Consider the following 16,659-nt stretch of genomic DNA (forward strand, 5'->3'; position numbering starts at 1 on the left):
AATATTACCAAGGGAATTATAAGTTAAAATGAGTTTCTTTGCCTTGCCACTACCATGAGCACAATTCATTCACCACTATGTGTTCATAGTAGCTGTGATCATTATAATTTTTAATTCAGTGAGTTGCTAAAATAATTTCGACATCTGACTTAGATGTTCTGCTTTATTAATGATCATATAAATTACTAGATAAATATTTCCACTTCTATCTTTCTCACACACTCTTTCGCACACACACATATGGACATGTAATGGAAGTTGAGTTTTGGCTCAAGTCTTATTTAATTACATTGCAGAGTGGACATAGGTTATAAACTTTGAGAAACCTATGAGATTGCACCCTATACCCCCAAAACAAGACACACAAGTTCACTCAGCAGTCAAATCTGAATGAATAGAGTACAACAAGTCTACGCAAGGTAATGTTGAAAAGAAGTAATTGAAATATTTTTGTCAAGTATTATATTTTCCCTTTCCCCCTAAACTTTAGAGGAAATAGAAACCACAAATAAACACTTAGGGTAGAAAGAAAAAACCTTGGCTAAATTACAGAGTTGAAAAGAGCAAATTCTTTTACTTGAGACCTTTTTTTTAAACGTATCCTATTTCATTTATTTGTTTATTTTTTCTTTTTGGGTCACACTCGGCATTGCACAGGGGTTACTCCTGGCTCATGCACTCAGGAACTGCTCCTGGCAGTGCTCAGGGAACTATATGGGATGCTGGGAATCGAACCCTGGTTAGCCATGTGCAAGGCAAGCGCCCTACCCATTGTGCTATCACTCCAGCCCCATACTTGAGACCATCTTCAAACATTGTTAGAGTACAAGGAGCTTAGGTTTATCAGGTTGCACTCATCACAGTGTTCCCGAGCCATTCCCATTACTGTGTCTGTCTGTAACCACTTCTTTGTGCTCTCTTCCCCAACCAGTTAATCAACTTTTCCCCATCAGGATCTGTTAATTTGTAAGGTAAGATCCTTCTAGGACACTGAACTGTATTGTAAGTTAATATTGCATTTCTCCTTTCCTATGTCTTTTGAATAGTTTACTTTAAGGCAATGTCCTTTTTGTATAGATATAGAAAGACAATGAATATTATGCTTCGTAACTCAGGATTTAATTGGCTTTGAGTATTATTCACTCCCAGGCATCTGCTTTCTCAATTTAAGCCTCAGTTGCCCTCACTTCCTAATGCCCCCAAAAGCAGGGTCCCGACAAGGGATTGAATGGACCCAGGACAAGCAGGTAAGTTATGTGCTACCCTGGCATCAAGACAGGCCAGGCCAAGGTGCCACGATTCTTAATTATACGTTAAGAGTTTGATAATAGGCAAATGCTGTCATGATCCAAAAGTAACAATGAGACTGGACCCTGCTAGGGATAGGAAAGACTATCTGGCCTGAGCACTGTAGTCTGAGATTGAGATGACCCTAGGAGAGCAATTCTTTAAGCTTAAAGTATTTCTTACTGTGTCCATACAAAATGATTTATATTATGTATGCTTACATGTTGGATGGACAAGGAGAGGAGAAACACATCCAGGGGATTCTGTTCTGGGGTGGGTTGATCTGCTAAACGAGAATCTGTCCTAGGAGCGGCTTTCCCGTGTGTCCTGACTCGTTTGGAAGAGGCTGAACATTTCTCCCCTTCAAACTGCTTTCAGTAAATAATTTCAGTATATTGTAAGAGGTAGTTTTCCTTTTCTCACAGATCTCAGGTGCTTGCTAGGCCTGATGGGATGCAAAGCTCAGGTACTTGTCTTTGGGATGTAGATTCCAAGCTCTAGCAGACTGGTCTTTGAGATACAAATCCAAGTGCTTTTGTACTTTATGAAAGTGCTTTTGAAAGGTTTCAGTCTTGATTTTGTATATTCTTCCCGGAGGCCAAAATTTGCTGCAGATGTAAAGAAACAATATTTGTTTTGCTGCCTCAATATTCTTTCTGTAACTCCTCTTGATGACATCACTGTATTGAGCCCTTTAGAGGTACCATGATCTATATAAGGAGATTTTCGGGGCTCTCTGGGGGAACATGTGCTTTAGAGAACTGGGAACTGAGAGAACTGAAGAGACAAGACTGAGAAAATGGAGACAGAAATTGAGAGAACAGGGAGCACGTGCTTGAGAGATCCTGGGCCTTCTATGACATATATTTCTTCCATGTAATAAACTGATACTAAGACCAACCTGCCTGGCCCTCGTTTCCTTCCTTCGCCTGCCCATCGCCATCGACCTCCCTGGAGTGAGGAAACGGCCTGAGACTATCGAACGTGGGAGGCGGGAGAGATAGGCCCCTGCTGTCCCCTTGCCGGCCTCTTTTTGTGTTTACACAAAACATAATGATATTTCTTAATAATCTGGATTCATTTTTGTGTTGTGGATTAAGTCTTTAGATTTTCTCCCTACACGCTTGGTTTTAAGTTGTTCAGTCACTGGTAAAATTATTAACCCCTAAAACTATTTATAGAGTTACTATGTATTCAGGGCTGGAGCCATAGCACAGCGGGTAGGGCGTTCGCCTTACAAGCGGCCAACATGACTGACCCGAGTTCGATTCTTCTGCCCCTCTCAGAGAACCCGGCAAGCTACGGAGAGTATTCGATATGCCAGACACAGTAACAACAAAGTCTCCAATGGAGACGTAACTTTTAAGTTGTTTTATTGCAATAAAATTGTTAAATTACAGTGTGTGGTTTTCACAATAAAGAATAATACAAATAACAGTTTTCAAGAATGGAATTATTTTTCTCCTTGATATCGCACACTTATTGTTAGGGAATGAAATTTATTCTCATTTAATTGAGAAAAGAGTGGATCAAATGATAGCACAGCTTCTCCAAGAAACAGTTTCTAAGTGACAAATGCATGAGTATCTAACACTGATGTAAATACCTCTAATCAATGTTCTGTATGATACCATATAAGATTAAAATGAAAATCAAAAGTTGAACTATATATGTAATATACTATGATTACTGTCTTAAACAAAATAATAATCATAAACTAACAAAAATAATATATAGATGACAAATCCAGGATAAAAAAATCAAATAAATTTAATATCTTGAAAAGGAAACATGAAAAATTTGGACAGAGCTAGAAAATTAGGAGATTTTAAAATTTTAATTTAATTAAATTGCTTTTTTGGGGGGGGGATTGTATTTGAGTCACACCTGGTAATGATCTGCGGGTCAAGATGGGAGAATTTTATCTGTGAGAACACTGAATGAAGACAGTGATGTAACTAATATAACTGATTTTCTCGGGAGGCCTTAAAGGAAGAAAATGAAATTGATTGAAAGAATAGGATAAATAATGACAGACTTTTTAAGATGATTCAGATTTTAGAGTACAAAGTCACACAACTTATCAATACATACACTATCAAAAGGTCATTAAACATTGTCATATGTATTTTGAATATTTCCTGTCATAAAATCATTAACATTTATCATAACTATGTACAATGTGAAACATAAAGCTAAAAAGTCTTCAAATGTTTTAAGGAATGACTTGTAGCACATTTTAGAATATTAAATAAAAAAACAAAAACCTTCTTTCTATATAGTATTCTGAATTAAGAGGTGCGTTTGAAATACAATATAACAAAGAAAATGGGTTTAATAAGAGTGGTTATATTCATGAGGAGATTAAATGGAAGAAAATGAGAATTTGGTAGCTATATCATGTTAGGATGGTGAGCAAAAGAGAAGAATTAAGGAGAGCTGCTGTTCATGATTTAAGCAGGAGCCAATATCTGGTTTCAGGCAAGGGACAGGGAAACCTAGAAACAAAAGCATGTTGCTTGGGAAGGTGGTGGAGTCAAGGTAAAGCAGTTTGAGTTTGAAGAATTTGTGGATCATGAAATAAGAAGCCATATGCATAGACACGGATCTCAGGGTGGGCAACTCTGCCACGAAGATTAAAAAAAAAAAGTTCACATATTAGAAAAAGACCTGGAATCTGGGGAACAAAGCAGCTAAGAGAAGTGGAACTGACCCCCAAACAATTCCAGGAGTAGAGGCACAAAACCCTTCACAGAAAAACTGAGAATAGCTTTTGACTACTCAAAAACTTAACTGCTTGGGGCTAGAAAGAAAGTGCTGTGAATAAAGTGCTTGCTTTTCACATAGCCAATCTGGATTTGATCACTGTCACTCCATAAGGAACCCTGAGCCCCACTAAGTGTTGATCCCTGAACACAGAGCCAGGAGCATATCCTGAGCATAGTTAGTTGGGTGCAGGCCAAGTACAAAACAAAAACAAATAGTTAATTCTTGTTATTGACTTGTTGACTAGAAGACTTAACAATAGCACAAACAATTAACACATATTTTGTATAAATACTGCATGTGTGAGCAGTGCAGAGAAAATAAAATTTTTGTTCTATTATTACAAAAGTCTCTGCCCCTCTCGGAGAGCCCGGCAAGCTACCGAGAGTATCTCACCGCATGGCAGAGCCTGGCAAACTACCCGTGATGTATTCGATATGCCAAACACAGTAACAACAAAAGTCTCCAATGGAGACGTTACTGGGCTCACTTGAGCAAATCGATGAACAAAGGGAGGACAGTGACAGTGACAGTATTACAAAAGTCATAAGTTAGATGAAATATACTTTTAGTAATGCATATATGAGGATGCTCAGCCCAGATCTGAGCAGGTTGAGTCCCGGGGCTGAGATCTCCAAGCCTGTTCAGATCAGGACTGAGCATCCTCCACCCAGATCTTTCATCTTCCAGTAGGCAGGGGTCACACTTACCAACTGGCCTCCTGGCATCTTGTAATCCCATCGACGGCCAAGACCCAGAGACTATAAAACCCAGCTCCCGGAAGAGAACAGCACAGAGTCTCCTGACCCCGCGCCAGGCTGTCCTCGCCAGGGCCCCTTGCGGGGGTCGGGTTGAGTTTCCCTCCCCGCCCCAAGCAGAGCTCCGACAGCCTAAGACCTCCAGAACAAGATTTCAAAAAACAGATTTGGTACAGGGGTGGGAACAGTAGCTAACAAGAATGGAAAAGTCTGTGAAAACAGCAATTTGTAATTTGATTTTATAAAGCCATTATAATAACTCAGAGGACATTTTATAGAACACTTAAATAGACTGCATTGTTTTTTATTTTTAAAATTACAGAGGGAGAGAAAAACACAAAACAAAATGAATAGGATAACATCCTGAGCATGGAGAGGGCTTCACTCTGGGAAGTTTTCTTGAGGCATGGGAGAGATTTTCTTTCTAGGTGTGACGTAGGTTTAATTTCAGAAGTATGAGTATGTATATGTTTATGCTGCATACATGTGTGTGAATATGTATGAAGTTGAAGAGTTTCTCACAAATTTACTAGACCACTTGCTTTGCCTGCAGGGTTTGCTTCCAGGTATCCCATAGAGTTCCCCCAACACCGCCAGGAGTAATCCCTTGGAACAGAGCCAGGAGTAAGCCCTGAGCATCACCAGGTGTGCCCCCCAACTCAATAAATAAATAAAATTGTTTTGACATATTAAGAAGCCGTGTTTACTGATGTGAGAGTTTGGCAGTTTCTCTATTTAAATGGCTATTGGGGATTTTATATCGAACATTTTCTGGGGAAAAAATATGTCTGGGCAACTGAGAGTCCACATTATAAAATCATAATAATTTGTGTCTCCAAAATAAAACATTACTGTCCTCTCCTCAGATTCAGGAATAAAAGTTTTAAAGAATTCAAAGTTAGTTAATAATTAGACATAAAAGGCAAACAGTCAAGGGAATTACTATTTAATCCCCAAATCATTTTTTTTTCTACACTTGTACATCCTTTGCTAAAAACACTGATGGGACTCTATGCTACTAATGACTCTTGGAAATTCTAAACTGTAAAAATAAGCAACTGTACCATATGTTTAGTTAGCATAGAAAATAATACTGCCTTTTATAAAATAAAAATGCAGGTATCCAACATTATGACAGCTGTGGAAAAATGTTTTGATAGAGAAGTGATTTTGATAAGGAAAAATAAAGTAAGTCAATGAGTCTATGAGAGCATTCTTTTTACATTGTGTTAATCTTTGGGGGCTCCACCCAGTGATGTTCTGGGGCTTCTCCTGGCTTGTGGCTCTGGAAATACTTGTAGGACCAGGCTGTATTGGGACTAGGCCTCCCTCACACAAAGCATGCACACTAGCCCTTTAAACTCTCACTCTAATCCACATTTTCATTTTGATGATAAATCCAGATTTATCATTATAAACTAAATTTACAGCTGGAGCAATAGCACAGTGGGTAGGGCGTTTGCTTTGCATGTGGTTAACCCAGGTTCAATTCCTCCGCCCCTCTTGGAGAGCCCAGCAAAGTACCGAGAGTATCCTGCCCCCACAAAAGAGCCTGGCAAACTCCTCGTGGCATATTCGATATGCCAAAAACATTAACAAGTCTCACAATGGCGACATTACTGGTGCCCACTCGAGCAAATCAATGAACAATGGGAGGACACTGCTACGATGCTACAGTGCTAAACTAAATTTATAATGATAATTTAGTTATTTCATTTGTTTGCTTTTGAAACAGCCAAACTTTGCTGCTTTCTGCTGGTGGCAGAGTCCTAAATATATGGATAAATTTAGCTCTCAGAGAAGGAAAGCCCATGCTCATCCAAGTAATATTAGTAAATCCATTTCTCTTAAGAGTGCTTTGCTTTTATATTTTTGTATGAAAAATTTCTGGCCTTGGGGCTGGAGCAATAGCACAGTGGGTAGGGCGTTTGACTTGCATGCGGCCAACCCGGGTTCGATTCCCAGCATCCCATATGGTCCCCCAAGCACTATCAGGAGTAATTCCTGAGTGCAGAGCCAGGAGTAACCCCTGTGCAATGTTGGGTGTGACCCAAAAAGAAAAAAAAATTCTGACCTAAGAGAGTATCCTCAATATCTCCCAGGGTTGGGGATAAAGAGAAGAGAGAGTAGCCTTCCTATTTCTTCCTATATTCTTCAATATCTCCCAGGTTTGCGGATGTAGTGCTTTTGAAAAGGATTCTTGCATTAATTGGAGCTATTTGGAAAAGGACACATGGTATCTCCTTCCTCTTACTGTGTCTGTATGTGAGCCATGTGACAAAAACAACCAAACATCGAAGCAAAGCTTCTGAGAGCTGACCTGCTGCAAATGGTGGAAATAAGATGATAAAGAACCTGCATCAACATTAAATTAACTTGCCTTGAAGCATCCTATTTTCATAGTTTATATGTGAAATGAGAAGTAGCCTCTTTATTGAAGTTTTGATCTTCTATCCGCAGCAATAGGAAACCTAAGTGACAGCTATATGGCTTTTCTAAACCTGTCATTAATCAAGATTTTCTTAATTTTTAATTAAAAGATACTTGATGAATAGGGACATGTTATCAATATTTCAAATTCTAGATCAGATTCCTTTTTTATCATTAAAGCTGCTTTGAAATGTTTGCTTTGCATGTGCAAGGCCCTGAGTTTTACCCCCAGCACTGTAAATTATAAAAAAACTGAAGTCATTGAGTTTTAGTGTCTGATCAAACTAGAATATGTACAAGAGGCTGAAAAAGCTACAAAAATATTCCATCCTTTAAGAACACAACAAGACTATTTTAACATAAAAATAATTCCTAGTGTTTTGTTACAAGGTCAAATATTTAGGTAAAATTAAAATACATCCAGTCTAAAGATAAAGTAGGGAAAGAAACAAAAATTCTATAACTAGTAACTAAATTAATTTTGAAACGGAGTTATTTAAAACTAGAATGAAGTCAACAATAAAAACCTTTTTAGAAGAATTTTAGACTACTAATTCTAATTATGCTTACTGAAGACTGACTTATTCACTAAGAAACTAAGTAGTACATTTGGATTTTGTTTTGGAACATCATGTTTCTGGGGACCTGGAATTCCCTAATTAATTGAAAAGCCAAGTCACTCCAAATATGTTTTTAGATTGTAGCAGCTTCACTGATAAAAAAAATTTGGTTATTCTTTTTGTTTTAGATGCAGAAATAATTCAGATATGTTTATAAATTAGGGAAGTTTTGTCTGAGGTGGTCAATTTTATGATGATGGGTAGAAGCCACACTTTTATTATTTGGTAGTCAGCACATTGTAATGTATAGATGAATCAAATTATAATGTTATACATATGGAACCTATATAAAATTATGAACAAGTGTTCCATCATTTAAAAAAAGAGAGAATAATACAAAAATACCTAAAATAACTTTTTTTATGCTATTATGAGTGACTTTCTAGGTACCTATTAAATAAGACAAAGTGCTATTTGTCTCCATTGATTTCATGTCTGTCTAACTATTATTTATAAACCGATTGTTTATCTGAAGTTAAATATAGAATTAATTTATTATTAATTTTAGTTAATCTACAAATTTATATGTGGTGTGATACCTATGGACAGGAGGAGAATGGCAGAGCAGAATTTCCTGGCATTTCAAATTAGAATATTGGCTCAGGGCTAAGATAACTAAGGTTGATATTGCCTTTTGTTATTTCAAGATCAATAGGTAAAGTCAGGTCAGTTTCCTCATTCCATTTTATAGTCATCCCAGATTTTGTCTCTGCTTGACACATATATTAGAGAACTTATCTTTCTGCTTTCAATTATCTCAACTTCTATGAGAAATGGAGACTAAAATATTGGCCCATATATAGAAATTTCTCAAATTTCTCAAATTATTGCTATTTCCTTCATAAATAAAAGCAAAATTTGAATTCAGTAAATTTGAGGCTGGACATTTCTGCTTCAGATAACATTGTAATAGAGATTGCTATTAGCTATAATGTTTCACCTTCAGTGTAAGAAAACATAAGAAACCAATAACAACTAGTTTTCTTACTCTTTAGTGAGGGTAATTTTGCTGGTAAATTATGTCTGCATGTGTAAAAACCCAGGAATTTCTGAATAAGACTTAGTGAAGAGTACCTGGAGAGAGGTCTGAGCTTTTATGCAACTGTGGGGTTTTAGTCATACATTTAGAGGCTCTGAGGTCAGCTCTGAATAACCCTGGAAAGGAATGGGGAACCACAGGCAGCTGAGTCATGGTCCTCCAGGAACTATTAACAAGTTGATCTCCAGCCATTCCATTCAGTCTGTAAATGCCATTTCCAGCCAAAAATAAGATCTGTAGTCTCAGGAAATGATAGAGAATTCGTGGCACTTCCTTTTTTATTCAGAAGATTCAGTAAAGTTTTCTTTGTCTTTCTCACACTGAATGCTCATTATTTTATAATATTATAAAGACCAGTTAATTTGTACAAATTGTCATTTCTTTTTATCCTATTCAAATTATAACTTGACTCTTAACTGTCTAACCAGAATAAAACAATCTTTTCTTATTAAAGAAAATATTTAATTGCCTATTTAATTATTATAATTTGGATTATATCATTTGAAATATATAGTTCGACTCATAATTTTCTTGAAATTAATACCACAGATTTATTTTTATAGCCCCTTGAATTTTAGTGTTAATATATAAATGAGCAAAACAGATGACGCTGTTTACTTTTTGCACCCTGCAAATATCAAATATATAAAATGGAATACTAGTGGACTGTAATAAGTAAAGGTGAAGTCACACAATTTGCTGCAACATAGATGTTGCTGGAGAGTATCATGCTGAGTGAAGTGGGTTAGAACGAGAAGGACTGACACAGAATGGTATCTGGTATCTGGGATATAAAGAAACAGAGTAAGAGTAATAACACGTGCTTAAAGGCAACAGAAACTTTAGAAAACATATCACTGCCAGGAGAATGGAGAGAGGAATTAGTGAAAGGATGATGGGACAATGGTGGAGAAAAATAGACAATAGTGGAGGATGTTTTATGCATGAAACCCTATCATAATCAGTATTATAAATCATGATGACTAAAATAAAATTAAAAATTTAAATATTATAATCTACACACATAATATTTAAATTTTTAATTTAAATTTTTAATTATAATCTACATACATGGCTGGAGCGATAGCACTGTGGTAGGGCATTTGCCTTGCGAGCAGCCAGCTGGGCCGAGCCAGGTTCTATTCCTCCGCCCCTCTTGGAGAGCCTGGCAAGCTGCCGAGAGTATCTCACCTGCACGGCAAAGCCTGGCAACCTACCCATGATGTATTCGATATGCCAAACACAGTAACAACAAGTCTCATGATGGAGACGTTACTGGACCCGCTCGAATAAATTGATGAACAATAGAGGACAGTGCTACAGTGCTACAATCTTTATACATATCAGTTTTAAAGCTGAGTAAAGAATTTGTCTGAGTACATGACAAGAATGGAAAGAAATTATTAATAATCACTTGTGTAGTTCTCAACATTTTTTTTTATCTTTTTAAAAAAGATTTTCTGGGGCTAAAAAAGCTAATTCAATAGGTTGAGCACATTTCATGTGGATGGCTTAGGTCCTAAACCCTCAAGTCTAGTCAGAAGCAATTCCCTAGAACACAACCAGTGGTGACCCTTGGTTGGGCTCTAAAACAAACAAAAGAACAAATAAAAAAATTTCCTAGACAAAGAATACCTAATTTTACTTCTCCCTACCAACTGTTGATCAGTCTTTGATAACTTCTCATAGGAGTTATTATTTGACAAATTTTGCACAAAATTTAACATAAGGAGAGCAGTACTTTCCAATTTTACTATGATGCATGAATTACACTGATGCCAAAATGAGAAATAATTACAAATATTTTACAGTATTGCCTCTAGAGACTGCCATGCTGCCTTGATATGGTCTTCAAAAATCACTGGGAGAAACTGCCTTGTACAGAGTCAGAAGTAGCCCCCTTCCCTTTTTTTCTAAGCAAATATTTTAATTAAACATTGCGGGGGAAAAACGCTTTGGAAAACATAGAGTAAATGTAGTTGACTTTGAATCACTTATAAAATGGGAACTTGGGGAGTCAGAAAAAATGCACATTCAATAATTATTTTTTAATTCCCTTCTTTGACTTCCATCCCAGTGCAAGTGGGGAAAACAGATGCCGCATTTGTGGGGTGGGATGAGTTTCCATAAGGGATGGAGCTGCCTCAGTTGTACAGTGGGATGAGTCTGTCTCTACTTATCAGAGAAATGACTAAATGGGCTGGAGACCCAGGTTTCATGCCTGCCATGACATGGTCCTCAAGCACCACTAGGAGAGCATAGAACCACAGTTATCCTTTGAACACTGTTGTGTATGAAACAAAATCAAACATGACAACAAAAAGAACAAAACCATGAACCTCTAGGTTAGAAAATCAGGTTAAAATGTCTTACTTTGATAGGAAATAATAACTAACATTGTATTGATGAATTTGCCTATTCTCGAAATTCCAAGTAAATAGAATGATATCTCTCTTTTTTTGGTTCCTTTATGCCTGATTTATTTTTCTTAGAATATTTTTGATGTTTATCCATGTATTATGAGTCATAAGTTCACTCATTTTGTGTGTGTGTGTACTTGAAATAAACACTGTCCTCCCGTTGTTCATCGATTTGCTCGAGCGGGCCCAGTAATGGCTCCATTCTGAGACTTGTTGTTACTGTGTTTGGCATATTGAATACGTCACAGATAGCTTGCCAGGCTTTGCTGTGCGGGCGAGATACTCTCGGTAGCTTGCCGGGCTCTCCAAGAGGGGCAAGGAATTGAACCCGGCTCAGCCAGGCTGGCTGCACACAAGGCAAATGCCCTACAGCTGTGCTATTTCTCCAGCAATAAATGAAATCAGCAATAAATAAAAAGAGTAAAAATATTTTTATAGCATAACTTTGACTCATTATGTAAATATTTTGGATTTTCCTAGGTGAACTTTAACAATATTATCAAAAGCTTGCAATAAACACTTTTGGGGGGGGGGGGGGTGGAGGTACTCATTCCACTAAGATTTACTCAATTTCTAACTAAGCACTGAGAAATAAGGAATGAGGAGAGACTTACAGGTGGGTTGTAATGGGATTCAGGAATGCAATGGATATTGAGTTATGAATGGAATTGATAGAATGGGATTGACTGCAGAGTGATGTGTCACTGAAGAGGTGGTGCAGTTTAATGGTGTCAATGGAAAACTATGTAACAGAAACATTTTTTTACCTTGTATTTGCGCAACATTTATGAGCACATACACTTCCTGAAGTTGAAATTGCTTAATTGACAGCAAATGCAATTTCTTCAGTCTAAAGAAGGCTACTATTGTATTTCAGTTAGAAGATTTTTCAAAATAGGTCCTCAAGGATATGTGGTCCACCAGAAGCAACATTTGGGATAGAAATAGTGCAGTATTGGGACTTCTTTGGGCCATTGTGTCCTCTACTCTTATTTTAAAAATTATTTTAAAAATGTGATTGTTCTATGACAGAACATAGAAACCCAAGGGGGGACTGAAAAAATATGAACTCTAATAGACTGGGTCAAGTGCCAGAAAAAAATAACAGTGGAAATGACTAAATAACTCTTTGTCTTTCAGTAGCTTTATCTTAGCATCTGGTTCTGTATGGCATCTGCCGCTTGGAGAAGTGGAGAAAGGGCAAGAAGAAAAGAGAAAACCTAACAAACAGAAAGGATACTCAGTAGTCATTTACGAAGGCAGAGATTCAAAGAGATGTTCTAGGAGCAAATAAACAACTCTGTGGACTAACTGAATCCTTCATTTATTTTGGATAAATTTAATCTCAAGAAAAATTTGTTTGGACTGAGAGCATGCTTTGCATGCAGGAGACCTAGATTCAGTTCCTGGTACCACATGGATCCCATTCATACTGGGGTGACCCCCGAAACATCAAGTTGGGAACAGACCCTAAACACTGCTTTGTGTAGCAAAAAGCAATGAAACAAACAAAAAAGGAATGATTATTTTTTTAAACAATAAATCCATGTTCTGAATAATTATAGTATTTAATATTCTTATTCTGTGGGGCATATTATTTGTATAAAATATATACAACAAGGGGCATACACTTTGTATATCTACCCCAAGAGGTTGAGGTGTGTGCTTTGATCATAGTAGCCACAGGTTTAATTTCTAGCATCATATTGGTCCTGGGAGAGCACCCCTGGGAGACACTCCAAGCACCAAGATTGCAGCAGCCTCTCAATACCTCTAGATGTGGCCCCCAAACCAAAATAATAATAACTGATGTTATACATTTCTAAATTGTTTTGTCTTGAGAAATGTAACTCTATACTTCCTGAATAAAATGCATTGGACAATAAATAAAAGCAGAGTGGCTGGTGATGACCTTTATTAAAGATATATGAGAGGAATTTGGCACAGTTTTTAGATCTTCTCTACATGGCAAAAACTAGTGATTTAATTAGCCAATTTGATCAATTTTGTCATTTGATTTATGGAATAGGTAAGCAAGAATTTAAAAATTCTGTCATTTTAGAGCCTGGAAGATAGCTCAAAGGCTGGTGGATATGCCTTCACTCAGAGCCCCCGAGTGAAATCTCTGGAGCTCTACGATCCATAGAACACCACTGGGGTGGTACTTGTGGCTACCAGAGTTGCTGGTTCCGAGTAGCACTGCACTTTTAGACCCATGCAGCTATCTTCAGGACTTCTGATCCAGGCTACGGATTACAGTGAGTGACCTCCCAACATCAGAGTACTATTAGGGGGCTCTCCCGAATCTATCCCCTCTAACTCTATTCTTACTTTTCATATTCTTTCTGTCGTCTTTTTTCAAAGAATGTTTTCTTTGCATTTTTTTATCTTTTATAGATGTGAGTTGAAACCAATGAAATAACCCCGATCTTCATTCAATCGGCTATTCAGAGATTACCTGTAATGCATTATTATTTGGTACGGTTATACGATATTGTGGAAATAAATAAATCTTCTCATATGGTTCAATTATTTAAAATTTGAATAAAAAGATAACTAAGATCAGGAATTTTAAATTTATTTTTAAAATTTGGGCATGTTTAGGAAACCATGGTGATGCTCAGGATTTAATCCTGGCTCTACTCTCAAGAATTTTTCCTTGTGGTGGTCGGGGGACCATATGGTAGCCAGGATTGAACCCAGGTCAGTCACATGCAACGCAAGTGCTCTATCCATAAAGGTAGGAACAGTTAAACTATCTCTTTAGCTCATATAAATCAGGATTTTGTAAGGAAAATGAAATTTAATGTTATGAAAATCACAGTTTATGATAAAAATAATTCACTTCACAGATTATTTTTCAATATAACTATAATTGTTAATTAGAGAATCAGGGGCTGGAGCAGTAGCACAGTGGGTAAAGAATTTGCCTTGCATGCAGCTGACCCAGGTTCGATTCCCAGCATCCCATATGGTCCCCCGAGCACTGCCAGGAGCAATTCCTGAGTACATGAGCCAGAAATAACCCCTGTGCATCCACGTGTGACCCAAAAAGAAAAAAAAAGAGAATCAAAGAGTCTCTGAATAATAACTGTACAGCTAACAAATAAAGTCAAAACGCATGTACCATCAATCAGAACTAGTTAGCACTAATGAATGGTTATCATTCATTTCAACAGAAGTCACATTTCCCAAATGTATTTTGATCTAGGTATTGGATGTAATGCTTAAATGTATCATAAAACTATATTCCTAAAAAGAAGAGAATCTGCAATTCAGCATTCTTTATTAAAGAGAGGAATCAAAGCATTATGTACATCACTAAAGTTCTTCAAATGGTTCTATACTCACCTAATGAGATAAACTTAGTTTCCTGCTCTAACCGCTGAAATTTCTGAAACTATTTTCAGTTTTACTCTTAAGTTCATGATTATTAATGTGCATATTTATTTTAATAGTTTCAATATCAGTTTTTATATTTTTGCACCATTTTATAAAAATAATTCAATGTTAACTTTTTTAACTCCAAAAATTATCAAAGAATATTCAGCCATTAGCTTAAGAATTAGAGGAGATACACAATAGATATCTTTAATTATGTATCAGAATTGTGTGCTTTGGTTAATCTAAAAATATTTTATGACAGGATTTTGTTTGATCTAAAAGCTGCAATCCCTCAAAACTGATGCAACTTTCAGTCTCCTGTGTAAATATGCTTTTACACATAAGTTATGACACCCCAGGCTGTAGGTTTCCTGCCTGGGTTCTGCCCTTTGTGCTTATGTTATCACATATTATACAAAGTCATTTTGTGACTAATTTTCAGAGCACTGAGTCACACTGTGGCAGTTGCTTATCTTTACTTTTTTTTCCCTCTCCATAACACTGCTCTTGGTTCTTATTTTTTGATAATTTATTTATTCAAATGAGCTTTTTCCATAATTCAATAGGTGTTGGCTTTTTTTGTTTTTTTACTTTTTTTGTCCTATTCCAGTTCTGTAATTGTATACATCTATATTATATGTTTTCTTTTATTACCAGGAGCAAAGCTTGAAATTGCTTATAATCAAGAAGAGCATGAGAGCACATCATTTAAGTTGGTAATCTTTTGCTTTAGTTTATATAGTTTTGTACATAATGAATTAATCCTATATTCTTATTAACATATTAGCTAGAGTATAACCTCTAGTCTTAGAAAACTTTTAAAATATTTCCTTAGATGAGTTAATTCTGTCATAAAATATTTAATTTAAACTCTAAGAATTCTCAAGTCATTGAAACTATTTTCAATACTTTATTTTAAATGTCACAATTAATGACAAATAAAGGAGTTGCTTGACTTATGAGTCATTTTCTTTGTTGTTTTTCTTCATAGGTTGCTAAAAAATGTTTTAAGGTGAACCAAGTCAGAAAATTTCCATCAAATAAAGTTGCTGTAATTGCATCCAAAAAATTATTTAGATGACTCTGTTTTACCAGTTTATTACCCAAATGGGAATGATTTTAAAAATATAGATATATATATATATATATTCAACAAATATTTCCTGAAGAAGTAAATACAGTCCTGAGAACTTATTTTGGTATGGCAATAGGAGTATACTTACAGAGAAGGTTGATTTTTGTTTTGGGGTCACAAACAATAGTCTTCCCTATCGTCCTTTCCTTGTTACCCTGCTTTTATCCCCCAAGAAAAAGATCCAATTCTTATTTCTCATAAGTTAAAAAGTATATTGCCAAGTACTCACGAGCAAAATCTCTGAAGAAAGTTCTTGGAAAGATTTTTCTCAAAGCGGAGTTGAGGTTATTTTGTTTTCCTTTCCAGGCATTGAAGTGAGGATTTATCCTTTCTGCTGCTTCTTTTAAACTGATCAAGAACCAGGGGGCGTGGAGAAGAGTGAAAGAAATGCAATCTGATTCTGCTCAGGAGGAAAGGGCTAAGAATTTGACGATTATTCAGCCCAAAGTCGCTCCTGTCTATTGGAGCAAAGAGACAGCCTCTGAGCTGGTTCCAGAGATCAGTGGCAGTTGGGAATAACCAGGCTTCCTGTTTAGGTCACTCTGCCCTCTATTTAGGCTAATTTCCCTAAACTTTTCAAAAGCCTTTTTTGTTGTGGAGGAAACAGACAAAAGAAACCACTTACAGGAGAACTTCAGACATAACTATTTTAAGTAAATATTTTAGTTTCCAGTATTCTTTTTGTATTTAGTTAAAAAGAATCCACCCATAGTTATATATATATACATATATATATATATGTTTTAAGATATATATATATTTGTGATTTCATTGTTAGTAAAATTAAAAGTAATCTTTTTTTAGTAATTTCATCCACATT

The 16,659-nt window shown here is 36.3% G+C and overlaps 1 protein-coding gene across 1 annotated transcript in view; it reads right to left on the minus strand.

Moving 5' to 3' along the window:
- The window catches only part of TFPI (tissue factor pathway inhibitor), a 55,097-nt gene extending 38,937 nt beyond the window's left edge, over positions 1-16,160 (minus strand). The window contains exon 1 of the mRNA XM_056111961.1: positions 16,069-16,160. The gene's annotated coding sequence lies outside the window, so the exon portion shown is untranslated. The remainder of the gene's footprint in view (positions 1-16,068) is intronic.
- Positions 16,161-16,659: the final 499 nt, after the last annotated feature.

Source organism: Sorex fumeus, unplaced genomic scaffold (genome assembly GCF_029834395.1).
Source record: "Sorex fumeus unplaced genomic scaffold, SorFum_2.1 ptg000014l, whole genome shotgun sequence".
In the NCBI taxonomy this organism is placed as follows: Eukaryota; Metazoa; Chordata; class Mammalia; order Eulipotyphla; family Soricidae; genus Sorex; species Sorex fumeus.